Here is a 20056-nt window from a genome sequence, read left to right as displayed (position 1 = left end):
TGACGTTAAAACTGTGTTTGATCTGAGAAATTTATGGCTTCCTTCTGTTAAACGATATTAATAGAATTAGCCTCTGATCCCAACGAGTTTGTGGTGTACGTCGGGTTTTTCTCGTCAGCTTGTCTGAGGCTAAAAACGTCTTTTGCCTCTGACTTTATTAATCAGAGCTGTCTTTGTTACAGCCAATGGGCAGAATTATCCTGTTGACAGTGCAATGCTGATGTGCATGGCCAACAATTTGCCCACATCTACATATCTCTAATGCTTAGAAATGGCTGCATTTGTGAGTAAAGCCAAGACAGTCCCTGGTCCAAGCAGGTGATACGTACGTGTGTGGAAGGCAGGCTTGCAGAAGATGATGTAGATTCCCAGTCGAGGTCTGCTGTGACTGCAGAATAGTAGTTAAGAGTCTTTTACTAGCACCCCAAGTAATGAGAAACCATCAAGCTAATTGCAGACTTGGGTATCAGCAGTTTTGAGATGTCTACCATCTTGCCAACCATCGAAGATGACTATCTTCTCCAAGTAGCAGGATCTTTCTGTTAACTTTCCTACAGCTACTACTGTCCTCCCCTACTCCTGACAGTTTTTCCTTGGAAGTTGTGCTCCATCCCTCTGCTTCTTGCTACAGGCTGAGGATGAAGGATTTAGCATGGCCTCATTGGACTCAGAGGACCACTGAAGCTGGGTTGAGCTCCATGGGCACAATGTCTCCAGGAGGTCTGTGCCAGAGCACTGTGCCCCTTTCGCTGATCACAGCTCTGCTGTCCTCAGTTTGCCCAGTACATAACACAGATGGTGGGGTTTTAGCCAAATTTTAGTCCCTTTGGTATCAGTTAACTCAGAAATACACAAAAGGCACACTTGTAAATTAAGGCACAGTGAAGAATATTTATTGTCGAGAAAGCAGCGCCAAGTTGGACTAGTTTATAAGGTGTAGCTTGAATGTTGATTTTGGAGACTCTTTCTTTATGTGTAAGTGCACGTACACAGCACCAATTGCTCACGTGCTTCTTCTTGATCCATACATGTAGGTAGGTTGCGTGTTAAAATGTATGGTTGTTGAGGAGGTGTATTTTTACATTCCTGTAGGGTCTGGTTCTCTACCTTTCCTGTGCTGTCTTTGGCATCCACCTTAAGAAAAAAGATGAAAAAAAGGAAAATAAAACCCAACAAAACTTCTGAAAATTAGTGTATAAACCTATTTTTAAATCCAATTTATTATTGTTTGATGAGAGGAAGAACATATTCTGTGTTGTGCTTGATGAATAATATCATTGTGCTAGAATGCTTTGATTTTTCTTTCTTTATAATAATGTGGGTTTCATAGTCAGAAGGCCTGAGTGTTTACATTATACACTTTTTTTGGCAATAAAATAGGAAAAGGAGAGGAAAAAAAAGTACTAATCCCAGGAGTTCTGAAACCTACACTCCTTCTTAAACGTACCCTGCTAAAGACATTAAGTCCCTTGCAAACATCCATCTATCAGCAGTTGAGAGTTTGTAAAAGGCGTACTTTGTTCTGAACTCCCTGCCCTACTGATTATGCACAGTTCTTTTATTTTGTGAATAGGATGACGACCCCTTAGCCTGGTAATGATGACAGATTTATGTATTTTAACACCCAGACGCTGCCGTATTTGTTAAGGGCTGCCAGACTCCAGCAGTGCTGCAACCGTAGTTTATTTTCATTGTCAGTTTGTGCTGCTTTTTAAGGTGTTCTGCAGCCACTGGAAGCAGCGCCACTGCTGCTTTCAGAGGTTGAGATGTCAGGATGTTAAGAGCATAAGCCACCATCCTTGGACTGTTTCCACCCATAAAATGTCAGTTTTACGCTGGTCGCGCTGGGGACGTGGAACCTGCTCTTCTCACTGAAGCCAAGGGAAAGAGGGGAGAAATAAGCAGTAAAAGGAATCAGATAACACAGAATTTATCCCTTCACTTTCTACTCCCATGATGTATTTTGCAGCTCTCAAGTTAGTGTTTTAAAGAGAACCCTCTTTTAACGTGCAGCAAAAGCAAAGAACATAAACATACCTTGCAAGTGTAGCTGTTAAAGTGCTGTAATGGGTCAGCACATCTGTCCTCTGCACAATGCATCTGTCTGTGATTTCTTCTGGGTTGTTTTAAATTACTGCAAGTGGCAAAACAATACGGAGACAAACAGTAAGAACAATGCTGTTGTTTAATAACAAGCTAAATTATTAACAGGCCTGTACAGAAAATATTTCATGTAAATTAAAGGGAAACAAATTATTTTATTTTCCATTGCAATGATCCAGTGCAACAAAGGCAGTTGATGTCTTTCTTCTTTTCTTCTTTTCTTTGATCTTGCTACAGAAATGTTTGTTCCTGTGTGTGTATATTAATTTCTTACGGACACATTACAAAGGTTATAGGGCAAAAATGCAAAATATGGATGGTTTTTTGATCTTTTCATGCCAACCAAGCCACTAAATCTGAGTTTGTCACACAATTGAAATTATACATAGGACTTTTACTGCCTTTTATTTTTTACTTCCAATTCATTGTTTCCCTGAAAAATGTTGTCAAATCAGTTGAACTATTGAGTTGAGTCAGTTTTCTGCTTGGTTGTCAGCAAAGGGCTTTGAAATATTTGGGATTGAATCCTCCATTGCAAAACTGTTTTGACTTGGAAAAAGCATCACCACCAAATTATTTGTTGAGTTTTCTTCAGTCCAACATTAAATGTTTCTCTTCTTAAAGAGAAACCATGTGAGTTGGCATGTTGGTTTTGTGTTTTTTTTTTCAAACTAGAATAACTTATGGTGACCTTTCCACTGCAGTAGACAAGGATCTTCATCTGACCTTTGTTGAATGTGCAGGAGAGGGAAGAGCTGGTGACAGTCCTCCTTGATCACTGGCAGGGAACTGGGGGAGTTGGACCCACTTCAGATGTGGGCTGGGATTCACAGCTAACAATCCCAGGAATCTCATGGAGGAGAAGGATGGCGCCTCCCCACAGCCCAGCCCAGTGTTTGTGCTCTGTTTGCAGTGTCTCCTGACAACTGCAAGCCCACTTCAGCTTCTCCTGGTAGCTCTGGCGTGTGCTTTGGCAGGAGAAACTCCAACCCAGGAGAAAGTTGTGGGAACTGGACGTCCAGAGGGTTGTGTCAGCCAAGGTCTCTTGTGAGCTGCTTTGTTTTGAGTGTGGTTTTGTTAATCCCTTTCCTTCAAGGAGGCTTGGAAGATGCAGTAGCCATTACTTCTGGGAAGTGAATAGTGTTGAATTTTGAGAAGCTGGTCTGTGTCTTTGGCTTGAAATGCTAGCAAGGTGCTGGGTGTGCCCCTCCCACCCTGACAGACTTGCTTCTGACATGCAAACCATGTCTTGCTCACATTAGTGGACTGATTGGCTTTGTCTTTAGGAACTCCCTCACCCTATTTCCTCTGGGATGGTTTTCAGAGCCTCTAGGGAGGTGTCTGAAAAACTCCAATCATGGCCATTTTAAAAACACGTCTATGTGACCTTCAGAAAAATGAAGTGGTTCATTGGGTGCTCTGTCCTTGGATAATTATGGAGAATTTTGTGGTGGCCCCTTGAGACCTTGCCATGATAAACAGACAAAAGGGCAACAGCTTTCAGGGCTAGATTGGTGGAATTGCATCAGAAAGGAATTTGGCCACTCAACATCCTCAGTACTGTCAGCACTCATCTGTATTTCAGATCCCTTTGCCAGGAATGATTTGGATACGTTTTACCCTTGTTCTAGGCAAAAGCCGGGTCATGGACGTACTCAACTATAAATTAAACTGTTAAACCTTAAATACAGAAATTATGCCTTATATGTGGTTATTGCTATTCGTTTGTTTGACCTGTGTTAGCTTTTCTTAGGAATTTTTGGTCCTGCTTGTGTTCAAAGCTCCACACTTAACAGGAGGACAGGCTGCATGCTGGACTGACTGCTCACAAGTGACATTTTTGCTACCCTTTAGCATCTGCATCAAGGGAGGAAATACTGCAGATCCTGTGACATCTCTGTTCTTCCAAGGCCATGTTGGCTTATCCTGAGGGGGAAACTCTTTAAAAGTTTCCCTAGATTCTTCTTACATGGTACTTGGAGAAAGCACTCTTTTATGTTTTGGGCCAAATCTGTTCATCTTCACTCATATGCTATGGACCACAGAAGTAGTTTCAGATGTGAGGAATAAAAGTCAACAAGTTGCCTGCATGTCATTCCTGTTCTTTCCCTGCAGCCTTTTTGTAAGAGTGCTTTTGGTTTTGCTTTTCTTATGACAGCTACATCCCTGGAGCACTGCACCAGCTTTTTTGACTCTTAGCACAGGGAGCATGTTTGCTGTGGGGAAATAACCAGTTTGTTTATTACCTTATGGAGTTCTGACATGCCTTTTTATATTTCAGATGTGTCATGGACACCTGGTGCCTCCCCAGCACTCTGCAGGATGTGCAATGATTATGATTTAACTTTTGGGGAGGGCATTGCTTTTGGGCCTTGCTTAGTTATGATCCAATGAACTTGGAAGGTATTTTCAAGACTGCTTACTTCATCCTGCCTGGTTTTGGGGATTTTCTATTGTAATGCAGTGGGGTTTCTTCTCTAGCTTCAAATGCTAAACCACTACTAAAGTGAGATGATACAGCCAGTTCTTTTTTGATACCTTGGTCTCTGCTCAGAGTGTAAAGTAGTGGGTGGATTTTTAGCCACTGCTTTTCTCAGGCCTGTCTTCAAATGTGGCATGACTCAGGCCATGAGTGAAATGCTTTTCATGTTCTCAGTGAGGGAAAAAGTAGATCCCACTTAGAGGCCTGTAGTGCTAAAGGAGGATGGTAAACTGAACTTACAGCACTATCTCTGGGACCATTAAAAATGGAGGATGAAGGGGAGTTTTTCAAAAGCAGTCAGCCGAGGCTGAGTCAACTGCTTCTGAACAATTCCCATGAACTTCCATGGGTTGAGTATTGCCAATGCTGAAAGTTTTTGAAACCTTACCTAACCATCCAGTGACACTTCTTGAAAAATGTGTGTACTAAGCACACATTCCTGGGAAAATGTAAGTAGGGTTCACATGTGTTGAATACTGAGGTGCTTTCTCAGAAGCAGGTGTTTTGAAAGGAAATTGAGAAAACGGGTTTCTAAAACAATTTTAATGAGCTATAGTGTCTGCCCTGGTCAGCAGAACAGAATACTTAGGCTGAAGCTATGTTTTAGCATAGTTTTCTCTCCTGTTAGCAAGGCCTGACTGATAAGTTGGCTGTGGCAATAAGCAATCCCCTGATACTGGTCCAACACATTCAGCTGATGTGTGAAGTCATGTTGAGCACAAAACCATTGCAACGTTTGCTGGTGTCTGACTCAGAGCTTGTACAATGCTTTGGGATTCAGAATAAGGAAAGCCATTTCTGTACCACCTCTGGATATGAGCTGTAACTGCTGTACCAGTTAAACAAAAACTAATAGGAATATGGAAGCTGAGGACTGAGAGAGTCCCAAGGTTGCAGTAATCAATTTTTTTCCCCCACTTAATGAAAATTCGAGGTTCAAATATCAGGAACACTGTTGCTGGATGTAGTCCATGCACGCAGTTGCCATTGGTTCTGGTGGGAAATTGGTGGAGTTAGTCAGAAGGAATGTATGTGAATGATGAGCAGGGTTCCCCACCCATGTTGCAAGGCTGCATCCCGATACCTGCCCTCCTTAGCTTTAGGGTTGCTAAAATTCATTGGACTCATCTGAAGGGAATGGTCTGTCTTTCAGTTCTACAGGGAGGAAATGAGGGACAGAAGGAGCAAAAGGAGAAAAACATTGGGGGAGGGATTTTTTTTTTTTAAATCTTTCCTTTTCCACTGCAGACACATTAAGTACTTAAAATTTTAAGAGCATCTTCTGACTTAGAAAAGCTGGCAGAGATGGGATTCAGTATGAGTCTGCCAGATTGATTTACAAATCGGCCTTACGAACCCCTGCTGCTTAAACATACCAGAAATGCGACAATTAAAGCCAACATCTGGAATTCATTGGTGGAGCTGATCCTAGATAAACATTAAATGAATGTCCATTTCCTTAGCATTGGATTTCCTCTGGCTACCATAGCTTAAGCAGTGTCATCCTATCAGATAGAGCTGATGATGATAGCAGAGCAAATGTCAAAGTCATGAGCCAGATCAATTTGTTCCATCTTTTAGCACTGAAACTAGGACTAGAGCTGGGCTGAAGACACCCACTGTTTTTTATCACTAGACTGTGGGAATGGGTTCCTCATCTCATTAACCTGAGTTAAACTGGTTGTGTGACTCCCTTTCTCTCCTATGAAGACAGAATACTGATTTGTTACGTTAATCTCACTTGGGGAACTTTGTCTCAGTACTTTCTCCTTTCTCTGTTTCCCACAATCCTTTCAAGGTTACTGGAATCTCCTTCCACTCTACAAATCCAGGGAGGGATTTTGTTTGTTCATTTGTTAGAAACAGAGAAAATCAGCTAATGAATTTGGGACTAACTCCCAAATTAGTCGCAAGTTACATAAGTGGAAGCCATTCACAACAAACACTCATATGTCTTCCTTTGCAGCAGATCTCTTCCCTGAGGCTTGGCTGAAGGGGTGAGTGGTGAGTGCTGTCCACATCCATGGTGGGTGAGATTGAAAGCCCTGGGGTTTTATCTCAGGGCCAAGAAGAGCTTTCTTATCTTGGCAAGAATCATGTTTCTTTGTGCAATCTGAACTAAGTGTCATCTTGGGGGAAGTAAAAAGCACCTTTTGGCTTAAACTCATGGTCATTTGGCCCCGTAGTCTCTGACCTCCTTGGTCATTAGAGAAGCAAAAAATGTGATGGTCTCTGGGTGGCTTTATTTGCATAACCATTGTGTCCCCCCTCTGAAACTGCTCAGTCCTGGATCACTGACATGAAGCTGGGGAGAGGGAGTTTCCATGTGGCCAAACACTCTGGACCCAAACAACCCTAGGAGGCCTTCAGAACCTTCAGCAAAGGCACATGAAAACACATTTGCTCAGTTCTGTGCTCATGACATCGTTCTTGCCTCTGATCTCAAACTGGATCAGGTGTCTTTAGAAACTTTTTGAGAACACAGGGCATTTACTGAAGTACCTGTGTGAGGCCTGAGGTTTTGTCCACAAGCAAACAGACTTGGATTTTGCAGAAAGCTCTTTGAAGAAGTCACTTTCTGCTTTGTACCACACAGGAGCTATGTTGAATGAAGTAAACACATTGTTGGTGCAGGGGTCTTCCTTCCAACCTTGAGGTGATCTTTAAAATCTCTGATAGTGCTGCCCCTCTGAACCTCTAGGTTGCCTCTGCTGGGCTCCCCTTCTGTGGGGCTCAACTTCTGCTTGAAGCACAGTCTCCCTCCCCCTTGGAACTCCAGTATTCAGCTTCTTCCCACTTTCATCAATCTGACAATCAATGGGTCCTCCTTCCCACCGCTTGCCTAGTCATTCAGCTTAATAAAAACATCAGCTCAGCAAGGAGCAACACAGCCATGAGGGCTGTGCTTGACATACCTCAGAGCGCTCAGTGTCACAGCAATACCTCAAGGGCCAGTGCATTTCAGCAGCGGATCATGGATAGGTTCCCTGGATCATCCTACTGAATCAGCAGGACCTTCTGCACAGAGCAGGCGCCTTCTCTCCCTTGAACGCCCCCAGCCCGGCTTAGCCGGAGGGGCCGGTGACCCCACGCACGGCGCAGAGCAGGCTCAGCACAGCGGTGTGGACCCCTTGCACTTTGCATTCTGATCGTATAGAGTTCCCTGCTCGGGGTAGGCTCGAAGGGGGAGAATTATTTTTCCTTGCTGGTTGGCCCTTTTCCCCCTGTGGCTCTACAGGCGTTAATCTGGAAGTTGAAACCGTAACGTGAAAGATCTCCTCAGAGAGGAAGGCTTCAGGTAAGTTTACGCTTACGTTATTTTGCTTCGCTGGTGCCTTCTGCCTGGTGGGTTTTCCAAAGCAGCTGATAAATATTTTTCTCCCTGTTACGGTGCCGACAGTAGCCTGGAGTCCCAGTTTCTTCCTACAGAAGACCTACCTTTGAGGTCTATAAAATGTATATAGTACACTTTCTGATTTTTATTAGCCTAGTAAAAGAGATCATATTTTGTGTGCTTCTGTATCTCTGGAACGTATGGCTGGGGAATTATTCTGCAGAGCAACAAGCTCAATGCTGTGGTGGAAAATACTGATTTATCTGAACTGTGAAAGCAGTAGACCAAGCAGATAATGCAAATCCTTGAAAAGCTTCAGACATGCACAGCCATTTTAGAATATCCCACAAGGGGGCTATGGGTTACATTGTCATTTAGCTTTTAGTCGTTGCTAATTAGTTCCACCTAAATACTGATTTCCCCAGCCCATTCCTCGACTCTCAATTATAACACCCCAAAGAGTGAATTTTCTTTTTCTCTTCCTGTGTTTGAAAACAGTTTTATGGCAACTGTTCTGCTTTTGGGCATGCAGTGAATCTAAATACCTTTAAAAATATAAGGATTTTTAAAAAACCCATGCTTCCAGGCCCAACTGTGAGTGGGGAGAGTAGGGCACAGCAGAAAGCAAGACCCAGACTTTGTACAGATGAAGTTGATCAAGGACTGGTGGAGCAACAGAGGTAAAAAAATGCAAGGGGAGTTTCTAAACCTTGTGCTGAGCGTTGGTAGAATAAGTGGCCTCTTTTGCTCGCTACTAGTTTCTTCTCTGCATTTTTTTTCTTATCTGGGCAGCTAAAAAAGGAAACAAAGTATTGTCCAGTGAAGCACGTGTTGTTTGATAGCCTCTGTTTCTATGCAAATAGAAACTTGTACGAAGACTGGGTACAAGTGCTGCTTGGGACAAAGAAGTGGAACAGGGACTGGAAGGTACATGTAACTTCTCCCTGCAAGATTAGCCATGACTTTTACCTTGATAGCAAGGAAAATTACTTTCTTCCAATGAAGGAGAAAAAAAAAAAGGTAGAAATGCATATGAGGAAGGAATAAGAGTTTTTTTGCATTGCTTAGCCTAGGCTGGAATATTTTTAGGTATACACATTTTGCCCAAGACCTTTGTTGGCTAGTAGAAAGCCTCCAAAACGACACCGACAGACATGGGAGTGGAAGGGATTGGTATAATGTCACCTGGGTGGGATGTTAGGGGGCCTCCTGCTCTTTCTTCTGGGAAAACTATGGCGTCTGCACAGCCTAGACACAACCTAGAACTTGCCTCTGTTGTTTTGTGCCTCTAGCGGTGAAGGGCAGCTGAGCATAGAGGTGAGGAGGCTTTGGGTCTATGTTACCTCTGCAGAGTCCCAGAGGTGCTGTCAGAGGGAGATGCCACATCCTCCCGGCCTCCTCCTTCCATGCAAAACCCCACTAAGTAGCTGGGGCTTCACCACGAACATAGGTGAGTCCCTCTTACCACCTCATGGAAGAAATAACCAAAGTCTTTGGCCTTTTGTTCAGTAAAGGAAAGGAAGGTAAATCTGAGGTGACTCTGTTGCCTTCTGCATAATTTTTCTGACCTAAAAATAACACTGTGGCCCTTGTGGTTGCCATTAGGGTTATTTAGTGCGACAGCCTTTTTTTGTTTCCCCCTTCCCTTTCCAGAACACTAGCGCTGCTGAGCAGAAGAACTGCCCCATTGTGCGAGCCCAAAGGAAACACTGCATAGAAAATGTGAGGAATTTTTAGGCCATGATATGTTTGGACTAGGAAGCAGGGGACTCGGAGGAATGCAGAGTATGGTTCCAAAAATATTCCCTGCAACAGCGCTCTTGGTCAGTAACAGTTATTTTTGTTGGCCCGCCAGCCCCCTCGAGCAGAGGTGATGTCATTCCCCGGCTCGGTGGAGGTGGAAATACAGAGGGTGCCCTGTGGTTTTGCAGGGCTGAGAGCGGACAGCTGAACCAAATGCCTTCTCCTGTCTCAAATGCTCTTTCTGTTGTGGAAAAAAAAAAAAAAAATTAAAGGCAGCATATTGTAGGGGATGGCGAGGATAAAATAATTAACAGCACCGTGGAAACATTTTTGGTAATCTTAGTCTCTTTCTTCCATGTGAGCTCCCTTTCCCCTAGATCTGCTTTTCTACTCGCAGTGATGTACGTGCTTTGGGGTGCTTTGTGGGTTGAGTTTATGATGTTTACGCTGCTTTTGTTATTAAAACTGATCAAATCATAACACGTAGTGCTCTCAGTGTACTGAGCATCTCTGGCTGAGAAACAGGCATGTGAGTGTCTTCACAGTGATTAAAGAAAGCTAATAATATACCATGGAACATCTCTGGAGAAGAAAGCCAGCTTTTTTTCTGTAATAAACAGGATGGAGAAGTAAAATATTGAGACCTTTTTCCATGCAGGTGACTCTCAATGTTCCTTGTGATCTTGGTGATGCTGATTTGATTTTGACATGTGAGAGAGAGGCCAAGAAATAGAGAAATTGCAATTTTAAGGAGAAGTTTATCTAGGCTGATAAGCTTGTAAAAGTTGTGTGCATCCATGTGTGGGATCAACCCAACAAGATGTAACTTCACCTCAGTCCTCTCTAACTTGAATTACATTCAGCACAGGCAGCTAAGCCAAATTTCCACTTTTCCCCAGAGACAGGGGTAGCACAGCATACTGGGCATGAGACAAGGGGTTAAGAAACCATGATTTTAATCCTGGTTCTGGCATTTAACCACTGGGTGCCACTGGTTTTTGCTTTCTACCTGGGTCTTATGGCACTTGTATACTCCTAGAAGGACAATGTTCATCTTTGAGGGGCTCTAATTTTTGTTATGACATCTGGATTTCATTGCATGGCAAATAGTAGCCACACCGATGCTTCTTCACCAGCCCTTGCGGAAGTGACATGACATGAAGGGCAACATATTCGAGCTGTTTCGGATCGTGGGAGTGGTCCAAACCTCTCTTGTTCGGATCTTTAGTACATGATGTTTCACGGGGAAAGGAAGAACTTGTAAAAAACCCACAGTATTGCCTTTCCTCAGCTAAGCGTCTTCAGACTGCAGAGGAAAGAAAACTGTACAAAACCAACCCAAAACATATGAATGCAAAGGTTTCCTAACATTGAAACTTAACGTTTGGGTTGATAAAATCCATGCAATGCTGACAGTTATACAGTGGCAGGAAATTGTTAAAGGTGTCAGGTTTTCCATTTTAATTCTGGGAACGCTCTTGCAGTAGATTTCCTTGAAAATGCTGCTGAAAAGGTCCCACTTTCTAAATTGGAAAGATTTACAGTTTACCTTTTTCTGTTAACCTCTTGTTCCTCAAAAGGTTAAGTAAAGGAAATTCCTCTTTTTAACACTGGTAGATATTTGACAAGGTTTCCTTAGCACTGGGTAACACCAGATTTCTCAGAAAATGAGCCAACATAAGGGTAAAAGAAACATTTACTTGCAGGTTGTCTACAGAGGTCTTAGAAAACTGCTTGTGTCATATAATTCATATACCCCATTTAGTTTTCACTATTGCTTAATGTACCAGAATAGAATAGAATAGCACAGACTAGAACAGATTGTTTCAGTTGGAAGAGACCTATAATGATCATTTAGTCCAACTGTCTGATCAGTTCAGGGATGACCAAGTTAAAGCATGCTGTTAAGGGCATTGTACAAATGTCTCAAACACTGACAGGCTCAGAGCATCAACCACCACTCCAGAAAGCCTGTTCCAGTGTTTGACCACCCTCTGGGTAAAAAAATGCTTCCTAATGTCCAGTCTAAACCTCCCCTCGTGCAGCTTTGGTCTATTCCCACACATCCTGGCACTGGATACCAGGGAGAAAAAGCTCAACACTTCCCTTTCAACTTCCCCTCCTCAGGAAGGTGGAGAGAGAGACAAATTGCCCCTCAGCCTCTTTTTCTCCAAACTGGAATCATAGAATCATTTAGGTTGAAAAAAAGGTCTAGGAGTATTGAGTCCAAACATTAATCCATCACTGCTAAGTCCAACGCTAAACCATGTCCCCAGGTGCCACATCTGCACATCTTTTAAATACCTCCAGGGATGGTGACTCAAATCCTTCCTTGGGCAGCCTGTTCCAATGCTTGACAACCCTTGTGGTGAAGAAATTTTTCCCAATATCCAATCTGAACCTCCCCTAACACAACTTGAGGCCATTTCCTCTTGTCCTATTGCCTGTTACTTGGGAGGAGAGACCAATCGCCACCTCAGTACAGCCTCCTTTTAGGTAGTTGTAGAGAGTGGTAAGTTCTCCCCTGACCCTCCTTTTCTCCAGGCTGAACACCTCCACATCCCCCAACTGTTCCTTATAGGTCTTGTTCTCTAGACCCTTCACCAGCTTGACAAACTAGACCAAGCAGATAAACCCAAAGTCCTCCTCGTAGGACGTTCTTCCAGCTTTTTCACCAGCTTTGTTGTCCTTGTCTGAATACATTCGAACACCTCAACATATTTCTTAAATTGTGGGACCCAGAACTGCACACATGACTCAAGATGGGGTGACAGCAACACCAAATACAGCAGGATCATCACCTCTTTTGACCAGCTGGGTATGCTGTGTCTTGCAATTTATGACTTGCACAGGTGTCTTATCTCTTCGAGGTGTTACACAATTTTGAGTGAATTAATACTCAAATAACCCATGTGGGAATCAACTAAGGACATTTTTGATGGCAAGATGGAGCTTGGGATACCAGCACAGTCAATTCATGCAGGAGAAAACTACTTTGCTTCAGGGAAGGCAGATACATTTGGAATTACTGCTGAAATCTGGATAATTGTAAAGGAGTGTGGGGTCTGGTAGATTCTGTGCTGGCATGAAGCATCAGGCTCACTTTTTAATGAGGTCATCTTTCCTCAAGCATTGCTGGAAAAAATATGGAGCTTTGATGAGTTGCTGAGTTTGCTGAGTTGCTGAGTGTTGGAGTGTGGGAGAAGGAAAGGATGCTCCAATATATTTGGAGGTGTTATCCCAGGCTGTTGGTGAGTGAAGTCTGGGGCAGCGATGGAGCACTGGGACAAGGAGATGGGAGCTAATTTGGATTAAAACTAGAGCATCTCTGGGGAGGACTGAACAGGTGATGTCTCTCTAGAAAGGAAAAGTTGGTGAAACTCTTGGAGGATCTGGAAAGGCTCTCCCAGGGCTAATGCAAGTTTCATGATATCCCTCCATAACAGCTAAATAATTAGCTGTGTCTTCCCTGCATGTATTTAGTTGGGACAGGTTAAAAAATTAGTTGTGTTTGGGGTTTTGTCAGAACTTCTTGGGTTATCTGTGAAGCAGCCATGGAAGGCTGTGAGGAGACTATGGGCTGGGGAATATGTCAGGGTTAATAGACCAGTCAGTCCCTTGATTAGTTCTGCTCTGGCAGCTACCCAATAGCCAGCTTCCAGTATAAATAATCTTTCAGCTCTGGGGTTGATATTTCCAAATCTTAAAATATGAAGGCCATATTGTGCTCTTTCTCAATATCATGACCTTAATAGGTTTCCAGTAAGAGCTGTAAAAATTGTCCCCACACCCGCTCTGCTTTGTGACTTGAAAACATCTGTGCAACAGTGCATGGCTCACTGTCCTGGGCAGGAATGAATGAAGCCCAGTGCCTAATTGCAGAAGGAAGATCTTTGATGTGCTCCAGATTAAAGACATCAGATGGTCTCCCTAATTAGTCACTGAAGTAGATTTGTGGTTCTGAATCAAATTGTATCAGAAGCATTAATGGTCATGGCTAATGATTTTTAGAATAGAATAGACTATTTTGATTGGAAGGGACCTACAGTGACCATCTAGTCCAAGTGCCTGACCAATTCAGGACTGACCAAAAGATAAATGTTAAGAGCGTTGTCAAATGCCTCTTGAAATATTGGCAGGCTTGGGACATCAATCACCTTTCTGGGAAGCCTGTCCCAGTCTGCGACTGCCCTCTCAGTAAGGAAATGCTCCTTAATGTCCAGGCTAAGCCTTCTCTCTGAACCACTATTGTTTCTATTCTTCAGATAGTCAGATAAACTGCTCTGCCTGGGTGTACTGGCCTGTTGGGACACATATCGAAGGAGACAAACGGGGCAAAGGAAGAGGGTTGAAGGTCCTAGGTGCTTTGTTTTAGGGAACTCCGAGGGCAGGTTATGGATACCTTATGCTGAAACACCATCAGAGGTTTATTGATACATACTTCTGTGGTACCCATAATTCCCAAATACCATGAAAATTGAAACAAGGTTGTATAGAGGAAGTTTTATACAGCTGACTGGAGCATCAGGGGAAGTTAAGAGACCTTTGGACTTAAGGGGTCCTGTTGATGAAGATGGTGTAATAGGGAATGGGGACTGCTGATTATTTCCTGGAGGGGAAAGTCCTCTTTTGTCTCCTAGAGCCTTGCCATGCTATCGACACGAAACAGGGTTATTGAAACAGGGTGTTCCCATAGTCACTTCCTCACACTGACATTGCAACACCCTCCCCCAGTGAAATTCCTGCCCTTACTTCAGTCATTAGCAGAGTCCCAGTTTTCAGCCAGCTGTTTCCCCATGGATTGCTCTGCAGGACAGGTCATTTGCTGCCAGGACCCTCTAAAGAAGATTTCTCTGCCTGGATTGTACTGCGAGGCAAAGCCGGCAGTGAACACTGGATTCATTTTCTGTGTTATTGTTAGAGTGAGCTCTTTATAACCATTCAATTTTCTTTTAAATAAATCCCATTTGGAAAAACAAATCCTGCCCATAAAAGCAGCTCTCTGTGCTGGGTTAGTTTTCAGCATACCATGCACAGCTGTATATTTGGGTTTATGTCTCCAGGCTAAATTCTCATTCCTGTGCGCAACCAGAACATTCGTGCTGGAGAAATGGCAAAGCTGTTTCTTGGGACTCTTGGGCTTTCATTGGCATTAGGGAAGATCGAAGAGAATAAGTTAGGACGGTGAATAAGCCAGACAATTTGTCCCAGGGAGTCTTGTGTGAAGGATTAGAAAGGGACCAAGTTCATGTCCATAGAGTCTAAAGGGGTAGAGATCCCTAAGCCAGCTTTTCCCCAGTCTCCCGGGCATTGAATGTGTCCTGCTAATGTGGCTCCCAGGTTTGAGCCTATTTGTCCTCATCCTGTCTTCTTCCTTCATGCTGTTCCAAGTCCCTTGTGCATTGTGGAGATGAAGCATCACTTCTGACCATGTACAGAGGGAGGAGGGACATCTAACCAGGGTGGCCTCCATTCAGAGCAGAAGGGTGATTTTTCTCTGGCCATGTCTTTTCTGTGCCCACAGAAGATGCTGGGAGGGCTGAATAGGGCTGACAATGGTCCAACCTGGACCATTCTATGATTCATGCTTTCCAAAAATGTACAGCTTACTGTTTTAGCTTCCCTGCTTCACTCAGACTATCTCTTTAAATTCCTTTTTCTCTTTTTTTTTCCCCCTACAAGAGGGAGATGAGAAGAAGCAATTGTCCCACAATTGTTGCCAATTCTTTGCTGGCTGACACTTAAATATAAGGAAAAGTCAGCAAAATATAGAATCTGTGAAGGGGGAGAGAGATCTCAAAAGAAACCATGGGAATGTTTGAAACAAAAGTGTTATTATTCATCGTGGGCTTCAATTTAGCAACTCCAGTGTGTAAGGCACTGCAGACCTCCACTGCTGGGACACGGAGTGGGAAATTTCGGCTGGAAAGAGCCATCTGAAGATATAGTTCTGAAGGAGTATGAGGCACCCTGTTCCTTCCCATCCTCATTACATCTGGAATTATTTCACACAGTTATTTATGCTACAACAATGGAGCTATTAATGCTACAACAATAATACTTTGCAGTTCTTTAATGAGGTTTCAAAGAATGTCATTAAATGCAGGGTCACACTTAAATCACTTAAGATTGTTTTAAAGTGTTTTTCTTCTAATTCTATGTTTAATTCTTGAGACAGAGCAGTTTATTTCTGCTTGTTTCTTTACTGGATGTTAAAGAATTCAAAGACCTAATTCTGGATATTGTCTTTGCAGAGAGCTTGGGGCTTTTTTTTCAATGAGCTTTGAGTGATGGAAGGAAGCCTGGTTTAACACTTTAACCAGAGCACAGGATGAAATATTTTAAAGCAATTTTTGCTTGCTCTAGGGCCTATGTAGCGCTGTTGAGGAGGTGGAGCAGGATTTTTGGACACTGAAAAGAAATCATAGTGCTTTGTATAATGCTGAGCAAATTGTTGTGGGACTTCCTAGTCCACAGCACACAAAATTGGCCAAAGGCTCCTGTTCCTGCATTGCTTTTGACCTCCTGTTATCCTTCCTTGTGTAAAACAATGCAACAGTCATGGGAGAAAAGTTTTTCAGTTCCTGTGGATCTTCACAGCTTGCAAAAGGTTCATCACTTGCATGGCTTCTGCTAAAACAATTTCTTTGCAAAAAAAAAAAAATAGAAATTGAAAAAGTAGTCCCTTTATTTCAAGTGGCATATCTCAGGCTCAGGCAAAAGCAGCTGAGCTCAGGTTTTCATTAGGATTCTTCTGTTTTAGGAATTAAGTGAAATGTGGGTTCTGATAATTGGAGATGCTGGGACTGAATCAAAAGATGCAAAGGGAGAGAGAGGAGTGATTTTCAGACTTGTGTCTGCAGCACTGCTGGGAGCCCATGGCTCAGGCTTGCCTTTGGGTCAGACCCTCAGCAGCATTTCCTTGGCAATTCACGTCACACCAGCAACACTTTGCTTTTCCTCAAGTAGATGTTTTACAAGCTGAGTTCATGTCCTTGGGGAAAAATAACAAGAGCGTATGATTAGGAAGGTGATTTGATAGGACTGAAAAGGAAAAAGTTTTTAAATGGAGGTAAATATTTAGTGCTTATGTCAGCTGTGCACAGCATTTGATTTCCTTAGTGCATTAGTTCCCCTCCCTCCCTCTCCGCTTACGTCTCTCTGTCACTTACAGTTTGGTATGACATAGGACAACCGTTTTAGAGGTTTATGAAGCAGAGGCTTTTGCAGACCTTTAATTTGAAGTGTGGTGGTGTGATGGCCAGAAGTCCATTGACAAAAAGCAGGATGCTGCCTTGTGCAGCCCCTTGGGCTTCAGTCTAGCCTGAGTTGTCCATTTGCTTGGGAATGTGCCAAGGATGAATTTGATTCTCCAGTTTTGAAATCTGCTCTCTGTCTGCGGGAAAAAACCTCACATGTGTTTTTCGGGATCCAAGATTTACACCATGGGAGAACAGGGCTTATGGAATTATATTCTCCATGTCCTCTCATGCCTCTCCTGCGGCGGCCAGCGGCAGAGGAAACACCAGCAGGTTATTGCATCCATTGGGTGAAAGGGCAGGTTACATGATAGACCCTCAGTGAGAGGATGAGATTGAGATTGAGAAAAGGGTATCTGCCAGGATAGAAGGTACAGTGGTGCATCACAGTCCCCCCCAGGTGCCATATTCTGCAGGGCAGAGCAGGAGCTGGAGACAGAGCCCCAGCAGCATCTCAGAGTGGTTTCAGACAGAAACTGAAATAGGAGCAGCCCAACAGAAATTCAGAGTTGCTGTCAGCTCCCATCTTGCTGTCCTGGATATTGAGGCAGCAACATCTATCTGGCAGGTCCCAGGAGACTATTGCCCATTCCCAACTATGAACTCTGCCTTTTGGTCTTTTCTTCTTTTTATAATTACTGTTTTGTCCCCCTCAGCCTATTTTTTTTCTTTTTCTTTTTTTTTTTTTTTTTGTCCCAAGTAGCTTTAAATAGGTTGGGTTTATTCTTTATTTATATGAGAGTGCTCAGAGATGCAAATTGAAAGCAAAGCCATGTTGTGCTGGTCATTTTTTTTCTTACATGTAGTAACAAATAGACCTCACCCCTATGATCTTACAGAGTAAGTCAAAACCATAGACAAATGATGAGTGACAGGCCTTGTCCCATTTTACTGAGTGAGGGAACTTGCCTGAAGTCCCAAAGGAAGTTTATACAGGAACTAGGAACTGAGCATCTGTGTGACAAGTCCAGGTGCCATAATCAGAAGTCTGTCCTTCTTTTCCAAAACTTATTAAGAGATATTATTTTTCTCCAGAGAGCTTGATTTTTTTTTTTATTATTTCCTGATGTGGAACCTAAATATTTTCATCTTGAATTTCATTCTGCTACTTTGAGGTAGACACACTGTGAAAAATTCAATATCCCCTTTTGATTTGGCTTTCTACTATTTACTATGCACATATCTGATAGAGAACAGTGACTGTCACATTTGCTCCAGCACACAGATGTAAGGTCTGCTGGTGCATCAGAAAACTTCTCTTACACGCACGGAAGGTATTGTGTGTTAAAGCTTACCAATCAGACAAGCTTATAAAGTGTATTAAAGCAATCTATAATGTCTCAGTGTGAACAGGAGAATACACGGGACTAGGGTACCTCCACAGACATACTCCATCTTTTTACAATTTAGAAGGTTCTGCTGTGTAACCTAAATCCTGACTAAGGTGGATATTCTCCACTTTATTTTGTATTTTGTTTTGGTGGGATTTTTTTTTGTCCAAATTTATTTTACATGCATAGTCAATGTCATATTGAACAGAGTGTATAATGTCTGCAAGGTCTTTCTGACCCAGCTCAAAGGAGGGGCTGAAAAGCTGAGATCTGTGAGGGATCAGTGTAGGGTGATGTCTCCTGGGAGGGCTGTGCCCCATACTCACCATGGAGGCTTTTAGCTTTGCAGCAAGAAGGAATTCATATCCTGAAAGCTTGCAAAATGTTTTTCTGTCCTTCTTCCTACGCTCTCATGACTTGCCCCACATATAAGCTCAGTTTTCCTCTGCACAGTATCTTGTGTGATGCTTTACATGGTAGGACTCAGATGTGTGTAAATAGGGCTTTATATCCACTTTGAGTAAATGACTGCAGAGTCTTCAAGAAAGTGAGGAATGACGGTAGTTTTCTCTGATTAGAAAATATTCTAGAGTAATGCCTCTGTGATTCAAACCAAAGTGAGATTTTAGGTAGGCAGTGTACAGTAATTACACAAATTGGAATTTTGGCTAGAACAAACATCTTTGCTTTTTTGAAAACTGCAGTGAGATTTTTAACGATGATGGATGATCAGCACACTGGTTTTATGTTTTGCCCAAGAGGGATGAATCATAGATGTAAGAGCTGGAAAAGTCTTACAGAAAGAGGTTATCTAATCATCCCCAAGAAGACAGGATCATATTAATTTGTGATGGTTAAAGACACTTGAAGAACACTTCAGTAGTAGTGTCTTAGCTGTTGTGTTCACATGCTTCTTTCCTTGAGCTTTCAGGTTTTCCTTCAGTTCCATGGCGTTTCTGCAAAACAAGAAAACTCAACCTAAGCCTTTCTCATGACAGATGCTAAGCAGTGCTTAAATCACATAAGCCAGAGTCTGCCCACAAGTTTTTGGTAACTGCCAACCAACGAAGAATTTCATAGTTTGAGCATTTTTCAAAGATAACAAGCACTGGATCAGTCATTTGCACAGTGCCAGGAAAATACTGTGTTGGTTTTTACTAGTCACAAAGCTGGCATTTTCTCTGCAGTCTTTTTATGATGGTTTAATTTAAGTTTAGGAGGTAGCTCTGTCGTCTCTCTCCTTTAAAAAATGTATGTGTATGGAAATAACTGAAAGTTAAGAAAATGAGTAAAAAATGACATCCTTTTCTAGGTAGGACTAAGCAGCCTGATTTAAAGGAAACTTTTTTGACAAGATCTTCTAAATATAGCCTTTAAACTAGCTCCTCTGGAAAGTGATGGCAGCTCAGGCTTTTAAAGTTTTGCCTGAAAATAAGTGTCTACAAAAAGCACCCCCAGGATTTTAAGAAATATTTAGAAAGCCATCAAACCGATATCATCCTTTATTTTCAGAGTTTCTGAAACTGTTTCCTTTTATACTATTTGGATTAAGGGCACTTAAATTGCACCAGACTAGGGGCTGTGTTGACAATTTGCCAGACGCTTGAGAGCCACATGTAATTTTAAAAATATGGAGAAAATTGCAGCTGGTGCCTATTTGGAATATGGCAGGTTGTTTCACTTAACCATGCAGGACTGTTACTATGCCCACAGAGGGACACATATTTTGACAGAGCTGTGGTTATGCCAGGCTGTCCTGGGTGTCCTAAAAACACTCTTCCTGTGTCCTGTTTTGTAAGTGGGG

The 20056-nt window shown here is 42.7% G+C and overlaps 1 protein-coding gene and 1 long non-coding RNA gene across 5 annotated transcripts in view; one reads left to right on the top strand and one right to left on the bottom strand.

Moving 5' to 3' along the window:
* FGFRL1 (fibroblast growth factor receptor like 1) overlaps nucleotides 1-20056 on the top strand; it is a 168305-nt gene that overhangs the window by 90424 nt on the left and 57825 nt on the right. The window lies entirely within an intron of this gene.
* Nucleotides 708-7588, bottom strand: LOC120323671. Its single transcript, XR_005564346.1, has 3 exons — nucleotides 7501-7588; nucleotides 2038-2134; nucleotides 708-1134 (listed from the first exon to the last, which is right to left on the bottom strand). It is a non-coding gene; the product is annotated as an uncharacterized LOC120323671 (long non-coding RNA).

Source organism: Pipra filicauda, unplaced genomic scaffold, assembly GCF_003945595.2.
Source record: "Pipra filicauda isolate LSUMZ 115617 unplaced genomic scaffold, ASM394559v2 scaffold30_size5312502_pilon, whole genome shotgun sequence".
Taxonomy (NCBI): domain Eukaryota; kingdom Metazoa; phylum Chordata; class Aves; order Passeriformes; family Pipridae; genus Pipra; species Pipra filicauda.
Note: the sequence above shows the minus strand (reverse complement) of the source record. Positions and strands in the feature narration are given on the sequence as shown.